Genomic DNA, 9,427 nt, shown 5'->3' with positions numbered 1-9,427 from the left:
GGATTCGAGGCGAGTAGTTGTTATGCAAATAATCGTACCATTAAAATGCTGGCATACTCCTCGGGGTAGGCACACGGTGTGGGTACGAGCACTCGTATTATCTTCGAGTACATAACACTTGCTTTTCAATTTGGCCCAAACACAATTTGTTTATTTGTCTTGGCACGCTTTGCCCAACCACCCCTAACCCCTGGCCTGTTGGAGTTTTTGTGTTGCTGTTGCTGCTATGCGAAAAGTTTTTGTGAGTTTGCTGTGGGGTGAAATTTTCGTTTTAAAAACCCGAAACCAAAAACAATTTCATTAGCATAGATTACGAGTCATTCAGACAAAACAACGGCTTGCATTTCAAATGAACCCCCCCGCATCACACCCCACCCCAGGAGCAGAAGCAGACACTGCCACACAGACACAGAAGGATGTGCCTCAATCTGCTGTGCAGCTCAATGGAAGTGAACTGAACATAACCTCAAAGAGTGGCTGCCACTGCCACTGCTACTGCTACTGCCACTGCAAGCTCTTCCCAAAATTGCTTCCCCTGATGGGGTGCGCCCCTGCCTCCTGCACCAGCTACTGCAGCACTACTGGTTCCATCGAGTCTAGTAGTTTTTGGTGTAAAAATTTCTAAATTGTACATTCATTGCATTTGCATTTTACAAGTAAATCCCCAACTGCCAATCTAATGCATGTTGCAAACGCTTCCCCAACTCGATTCATTCCCCATTCCCCCACACCACCCATCTATGTGTCTGTTTGTCTGTTTCTCTCTCTATCTGTTTGTTTTCAGCCAGCCAAGCGTCTAACCATTCGTCCAGGAACCCGATCCCCGACACAGACAAAGACACATACTATCCAACCCAGACCCACCCTGCGATCCTCGATCCCCCGACCCACGACCTTTCCTTTCATGTCTATGCCGGCGCTTTTGTGTAAAACACTAAAAAGTCTACACTTTTCTTCGTTTTTCGTCTTTTTCCCGCCCCAAACTTTTGCTGCAACTTCAACTTTGAACTAACACGAGGTGGAGGGGCAGAGGCACACCCCCCATCCCCCGCATCACCATCATCCGTTCACCGAAAAACATAATAAAAGCTCAAAATGCAGCCAGAACGAGAATGAGGGCGAGGGCGAGGACGTGAACGGACACGGAGACGAGTCCCCGAAAAACTTTTCCTCCCAAAAATCACGGAATCAACTTGCACTGCAGTCCATTGCCAGCAATGCCGCTCCATCTCCATCTCCATCTGCAGTTCTGTTCCTGTTGTTGTCCCTACATCGTTAGCTGCATTGAAGTTTGCTGCTCTCAGCCCCCAGGCCAGGTCCAGGTCCAGGTCCAGGTCCTGGCTGGGTCCGGCGTTCGAATTGCTTTTTGCGAGCATGAATAGATAAATACGCTGAGCAGTAGCACCAACTGGTAGGTGTTGGTAGCTTTCCCTGCAGCAGCCAGCTGCCTCCCTTCGTTTGTGGCGTTGGCCAGGGGGAATCCTGGGCCTGTCTGGACGAAATTTGAAAACCGCAAAACTGTCTGCCACACTGTGAGAAATGCTGAACAAGAACGAGTTTCGTTTCTGTTACTGTTACTGTTCAGATCTCCGCAGATGAAAGTCATTTAAAATATTCCAGCTCTAGCACCTGCACCTATTTTGATCTTAGTTCTGTGTCTTTTCTCGCAGTGTTCCCTTTTCCTCTATTCAGTGAGCAGAGTGTGGAGGGGTGGTGGCTAGGTGTCTAAAGATGTCCATCGCAACTGTCGAATTTTATTTATTTCGCCAAGGCTAAAAGCTCACAATAGAAACGTTAATGGCAACGTCCGACCCCGGGCGGGGATTTGAGGGCGTCCGTAACAGAGTTTCCGTTGCTTCCTTGAGGCGTCTCGTCTCCCCCCCCCCCCTCGCTGGACCACACATTACCACCTTGTGGATGGATGGATAAATGAATGTACGGTATGGATGGCCCGCCCCGTACTCTTCACAAAAGAATTGCCAAAGTTTTGGTTGTTGTTGCTTCCCCACACTCCCCCAGGGCACCTGGAGTGTGCGTGTGCCATGTAAATGTTAATGCCTTGTGCTCTTGCTCACCTACAACGTACTCGTACCACTGCCCCCCAGCAGCAGCAGCAGCAGCAGCAGCAGCAGTGATGGGTGCTGGGGCAGCGTTTTATCACGTGTCAGCAACAGCATTGACGTCGACTTGGTACACACACGGTTTCTCCCCCCCCTTCCTGGCTGGAGATGGACACGTGAGGAATGGGCCAGCTCATGTAAATCAGAGTTGGGAATGCCACGATTTGTGGCACAGCTTGATGACAAACGGGTTTTCACAGCTCCTCTGGGGGCAGTGAATGGGGAGAAATATTAATCTATCTATCATCATAACTGGCAAATGCGAATAAATGATTGTACAGGCGTAATGTAGAGGAATTTCTTTGAGCTATCAATAATATCAAAGTGGAAGATCATTTTAAAGGTATTTATGGAGTAAAATTGATTGCATAATATCGGTATAAGCAAACCGATGATCGCTTGCTTCCGTATTCCATCACCATCACTATGCGCAGTCTTGCCTTTCAGCTTGCATTCAGTTTCTGTTGCCTACTTTTGTGCGCCGCCCGGCCAAAGTTTTCTCTGGTCTGACAAGCTGCTGTTGCTGCTTCTGCTTTTGCTGCCTGCCTGCTGTCGCACACTGACCTCTTGAACCTATACATTAGCAAACCAAAATCAGAGACGGGGCCAAAATAACGTAACGTAACGTTACACGTAACGTGAGGGGGCATTAGAATCAGCCATTGAACAGGTGGAGGAGCTGGCGCAGGAGCTGGAGCAGGAGCTGGAGCTGGAGCACCACCCGCTTTGCCTTTGTCGTTGCCTTTTCTGTCATTGAGGTGCAAAGTTTACCTCATTAATTCATTAATCAATGTGTCTGCGCCCTGTACTTGTCTCTGTGTGGGTGTGTTCTTGTGTGCGTGTGCGTGTATGTGCGTGTGTTTCTTTATGGGTGGGTGTGTGCGTGCGTATCGGTATGTGTGTGTGTGTGTGTGTGTGTGTGTGTGTGAGTGAGTGCGTCTGTCTGCTTTGTTTTGGCACTTTTGGACGAGCAGCACCTGTACATAATGGCCCTTTGTTCTACGCCTCAGCGGTGGCGCTTGAAAGGGAATGTATGGGGAATGAGAACATTTCGATTCGCACCCCAAAAAAAAAGGGGAGGTGGTACCCGCCATGACTCGACGACTTCTCTTCCTCTCACTTTTTGGGCCAAATGCGAAAACTCCAATGAAGATTTATGCTCGCTCCAGTTACCATGTCCAAACCATGTCCCGTCCCTCTTCGTCCCCACCTCTTAGCCAGTTTTCGTCAATCATTTCTGTTTGCTAGTAGTTTCGAATTCGATTTCATGGCTTTTACACGCGCTTTTGGCCCATAAGCGACCAGAGAGGAGAAAGGAGAACTAGAGTGAAATTTATGCAATTCACTTCCTTGGGAACTAAAAAGCCATTTACGCAATACAACAGCACAAAAACTTAATTTCCTGTCCCAGCCCCAGTCCCAGTCCACCCTACTAGATGACCCGCAACATATGCCGCAGATCATTAAGTTTTCGCCGTACCCAAGCTGCAGAAATGGAAGGTGGATGAAGACCAGAACCAGGAGCAATAGCAGCAGCAGCAGGAAAAGGAACCGTAAGACGGGGGAAAAACTATCGCTGTCTAGATAAACTGCAATTTCGTTGCAACACCTGCGAACTGCTTAAGTTTTACCCAAAAGCTACACCAGTTATGGCCATGGCTATAAGCTTTCCCCACGCCTTGCCCTGTTGCCCCCCACGTTGTAATCTAAAAGATTTCACCCTTTATGGTGTATCAGACTGTGTGCAGTAAGTGCATAACACTTAAGCAACATAGAAAAGAGCCGAGAGAGCCAACCAAAGCCAAGCCAGGCCAAGCTATCTGCTTGTCCAGCCGACAAAGTAAACCAAAGTGCGGAACTTGGATTACGGCTCAGGCATATAGCTAACAGTGGATGGTCCTGCATACAACTTAAGAAGCCAAAAGCTCTATACAAATTTTGGAATGAGGAAAGATATGGTGAATGCTTTTAATGCTAATTGAAACTGGAATATGTCTTGTCTTTTCATTCACATTTTGGCTGGAATATTTTGGTCTGCTCTTTGGAAATACTTTGTCGGCTGTCGGCTTTGCTTGAGACAAAGTGAGACAGTGAAAAAGAGGGTGTACAGAGAAGGGTGTGTGTGTGTGTGTGTGTGTGCATTGCCTTAAGATCATTTATTGCAGAATTATGCATATTTTTATTACACTCGACTTGCATAAATTCCGGCATTATTGCACTTTACGACCAGCTGCTGCTGTCCCGCTGCCACGCCCCCCTGCCTCTTACAGGTGATTGCCAAGGAATGTTGGAATCAAAAACCACAGACAGGCTGAAGAACGGACAGGATGCGCACTGAGGGGGGGGACTCATCATCCCGATGCAGGCATAGATTTTTGCATTCCCATGGCCACCTGCCTACCAAAGAGGTGTGTCCCCCGCTGCAGTTGTACGAGTCCTGGCTGCACTTACATGTCCCTTCCCTAACCCCGCTTCCAGGGCCAGGCCCAGGCCCAGGCCCATGCACATGACTTGTGTCGAAAATGCTGTCATTCGGAATGTGCTTCGTCCCCCCGTTCTTCAGATATCTCTGGATGGCTCTTCTTGTCTCTCTGGCAATGATGTTTGGAAGGCTGCTTTGAAATTTAGATTTTTATGACTTGGCAGGGGGAGGGGCCGAAGAGGCTACTGATGCTGCTGCTGCAACTGATGAGAGTGCTGAAATTGGCTTTCGTCTATTAGAAATGCACAGCTCAGCATTATTTCGCATATAAACTGTGGAAATATGCTAAAATTTCGTCTTGCCAGGGCTCAGGTATTTCTGGGGTGTTGTTTAGGGGTCGGTGGGTGGAAGGTGTGCTACCATAAAAAGGGTTGCTTAATGGCCAAAGAAATGCGAAACTTGTCAGCAGGTGGGGAAATTATTGAAATTCTTTTCGGTGTTGTGTTTGACTGGGGGCCAGTTGATAGTGCCGTTTGAATGGCTGTGACAGCATTATACTTTTTACTTTTATTCCTATTGCTGCTGCATAATTTCCACCTGCTGCCCAACTCACCCCCACTCCATCCCACCCCACCCACTTTTTTGTTTACACTTAAGTATCGGCTTACAAATGTGGCACGCTTTTAGGCTCGCATTATGCCAAGTATTTGAGTGAGTTTCGTTTCGTTTCATTTCATTTCGAGTGTGGAAATGTATCCATGCACGCACATAGCCATAGCCGGGCAGGTCCTGGACCTACTTTTGTGGACTAGGAATAGGGACAGGGACAGGGACAAGGGACAGGGGATGCGATTGGGACAAATGATATGTGATAGTTCTAAAACCGAAAGCGTAAATTTGAGATCAATCGCATTACTATCAACGCTCATCAAGCATGAACGTAATTCTGTGGCTTTGTTCTAGGGAATTTTCGTGCTTTGTCCACACAATTTCATTGACAATCGTTTTCATGCAATTCAATTGTTTTCGCACAAAAAAACTGCTTAATGATCAGAAAATGTGGGGGAAAAAAAGCAAACGATTGCAGATTATATATCAGGCTATATGACAGACCAAAGCATTTCCCCAAATTGTCCACACTTAAAATGCTGGAAAATTAAACGCTTTTTAATATTAATTCAATTTTTTCATGATTTTGTTTGTTTGTTTGTGTTTGTATCTTTGAGGCTGTTTTGTTGTTGTTGCTGCTGCTGCTGCTGCTTTAAATCATTGTCCTCTCATTGAAAATAATTTAATATGCAAATTATTATAAATGCGAATCACTTTGCAAAGTAATTTTAATAACTGAAACTGCAACTGCAACAGCATCGACATCAGCATCAGCATCATCGCTTCAACGCAAGCAAAACCAGCAAAAAAGAACATAAACTGTTTTTAAACATGGCCAAAACCAACTGGCCAATCGATGGAGCCTGTTGAGCCATACAGGCGGTGGGGGTGAAGGATGCAATGAATAAATAAAGAAATAAATAAACAAGAAAGGAGGGACCCTGGCTTGACGAAGATTTGATACCCTTTCAGATCTAATTTTGAATACATTTCACAGCTTCAAAGCTAAGGGATTAGTTTCCACACAGAACGGCTTATCTAATTTTCGTTTCATCGGTTCAAAACCAACAATACCCTCTGCAAGGGTATAATCAAACAACAAACTCGCTGTGCACTCGAAATTCGAGCTGTTTATGTATTTTAGCTCGTATGCACATACATACATACGTATGTATGTATACTTTTTATGCACTTTTGCGATAATTGTTTAAATACTCTCAGGGCTTGGTCACAAAGTTGACAAGCTCTCACTGTCGCTTACTCTTTGGCTTTGCCTATCTGCCTCTCTTTCTGCCTCTGTAGCTCAGTCTCTTTCGCTCTCTTTGTTTGTTGACATAGTTTAAGTGGTCGTGGAAAATATTCAAATGCCTATTATATAAATGTTTAATTTTTAGAAATACTTTGTCGGTTTCGAAAAGCCAGATTGGCTCGGCCTGACAGCTTGCGGCAGATTTTGATGGAGTGCAATAAGCTGAGATGGGAACGATGATATGGATGATATATCTTATAGATAAGTATCTTTAAAATGTTAAGGGATTTAGGAAAGAGTAAAAAGTTTTAAGAGCAATTTAATGGAGTTTAGTAATATGTGGAATATTAATAAAAAAAAAATGTAATTAGCCAACGGACAAGTTAAAACGATTTAGTGAATATATTTGAGTAAAATACAAATTATATACATACATATTGTTTGTTGTTCATATACGCCATTCAAACGATGCATCTGGAAGACTATTTAAAGCTTCTTCAATAAAGCTGACCGTCCCCTTTTGCTTTTAATTGTTTGGCCCAAAAGTTTAAATTTATTTGTGCTGCTACATTTTTGGTCGAGTGCCACGCCTGGCCGGCGGCACGCGCCTTCCATTTGGCACAGTTCCACCCCAGTACTTTCTCTTCCTGTTGGTCTCCCCCTGGCCATGTGTTTGCGCTTTAATTGAATATAAATGTAAATTAATGATGCAAAAATAATTTTTGCTTCAAGGCTTACCCCGCGTTTGCACCGCTTTTCTCGTGTGTGTGTGTATGTACATATGTATGTGGTTGTGTGTTTATCTATACGTATGTAAATACCCTGTATGCATAGAGAGTACAAGGGTATAATGTACTTGCACTTCGTACTGGATACAACAGCTAAATGTGTGTCTGAATATACACCAGATAGATCCCACGAAGAAATGCACGATGGCTTACAAATTCGTGCCTGGTCTGCCTTGCAAAACTGGCACCACTATACCCGACCCACCAGTATATATACCCAGTATTAATGGAACATTCGTCGAACTTTATAGTCAAGCCCTCTTTGTTAATCCATATTTCAGATGTGATTGCCTCCCCTGAATAGCGGGTATTTCATGGTCCAGGCACTCGACTATGACGGTTCTCTTTAGCCAATGTAAAGTATGTATGTAATGTTCCCGTTTCTGGTGTTGCTTTTGTTGTTTGGGGCTGAATTTTGTAAACAGCGTTTTCAGCTTTTATAGGCAGTTATGTAATTAATTTGCATTTAACTAAATTTGCATAAATAAATACGCCAGAGTTTAAGTGGGTATAATCTACCCATACACTGATCCTATATGTAGTAGAGAAAATATCCCCCAAACGAAAAAAATGAGAAAAGAGAAAAGCCCGAAACAAAAGAATCGAATCCTATGGGAGGATTACAATGGTACTTTGGCCAAGATTTGGTTCAGATAAAGAGTGAAAACACGTGCCGATTTCTATATATATATATGTATATATATATTTAATATATATTTTTATTTTATTGTTGGTTTTTGCTTTTGTTTTTGTCTTTTTTTCAGATTTCCATTCAGTTTTGTTTGTTTTTGTTTTGTCATAGTAAAAGTTGCTTAGCTTGCGGTTTAGTATTTTACAAAATGATTTTAGTGAGTAACTTAAACACATTCATAGAGAGTAGTTGTTGTTGTAGTTGTAGTTTATGTCCGAACTTACACTTGTACACGTGTACACTCACAATCAAACAATGAAATTCACAATAGATAAATGATGATGATTCTCCTTTTCATTCGGCTTCTTTCGTTTCTATCTGGCTATCAATTAGTTCAGTATCAAAAAAGCCCTGTTTCTGTCGGTCTCTGGATGTGGGTTTTTGGCTGTGTGAGTAGAGGCAACCGCTTGATTTTCATTTTTAGACAGATTGAGGTTGGGTTGAGCTCTGTTTGAGGTTAGTTTGGAAACTAAAAGTGGGGCTAGACCAGGTGGAAACTGAGAGCGAGCTTAGTGGGAGATTTTCTGGCATTTAGAAGGTTGATTCAAGTGCAGTTGCCTCCTTTCACGCAGAGTTTAGCTTAGGGTTTTTCTGTTTCTGTTTCTCTTTCTGTCTATAGCTTATTATCGAGTGGCGTTATCTGGTAATCCTTTAGTTACTTGGTATGTGGCTTGATTTCTACGCGCATTCTTTGGGTCTAGGTGAGGGTTGGTTTTATTTATCTCCATATATTCATATATACTATCTGTATGCGTTACTATGTATATATATATGTGTATATATGTATGCATATGCATATGTATATGTATCTATGTGGGCTGTGTATGTGTGCGTATTCCAATTCATGCAGGAGATGTACACAAACACTGATGATGCTCTTCCTATGTTGCTGGCTATGTTATGTATGTAGTTCTCTTTGATTCGGTATGATGTATGGTATGGTATGTATGTTTCTTCGTCATGCAACTTTGCTACTATGGCTAACGACAATGCAACTACAATTTTGTTTTATTTTGTTTTGTTTTGTTTTGTTTTGTGGGGTTTTACTTGCCTACTAACGACACATTTAAATATTTCGCAAACTGCTCTACTTTAAAATAGTTTTGGTTTTGTTTATGTTTTTTTTTTTTTCAATCATATGCAATTCGATTTCTCTTTTTTCTCCTATCGCTGACACAACGCCTATCCCTGTTCCCATTTCCGTTCCTGACAAAAAGACTGCCCACAAAAAGAATTCTACCCCTTTCACTCGTTCTAATCTGTTACTTATATCTTTTGCCTAGAGTTATGGTATTTGTTTAGCCTAATCCTCCGGTCCGGTCCGCTCTTTATATTCGCTCCTCATATTGATAGCTATGCGTTTGCTCTTTATTGCTTTATTGCTTTTCCTTTTACTTGATTTCTCATTATGGTTGCTCCTTTACTCGTAATCTATATATATATATGTAGTTCTCCTGGGGGAATCCGCTCAAGGTTTCTTTCGCTTGGAAAAAATCAAGGTACACACTAAAAATAGTTAGGTTTTGTTTTCTTGCTTTAGGTAGGTTG

This window comes from Drosophila obscura, unplaced genomic scaffold (assembly GCF_018151105.1).
Source record: "Drosophila obscura isolate BZ-5 IFL unplaced genomic scaffold, ASM1815110v1 contig_170, whole genome shotgun sequence".
Classification (NCBI taxonomy): domain Eukaryota; kingdom Metazoa; phylum Arthropoda; class Insecta; order Diptera; family Drosophilidae; genus Drosophila; species Drosophila obscura.
Note: the sequence above shows the minus strand (reverse complement) of the source record.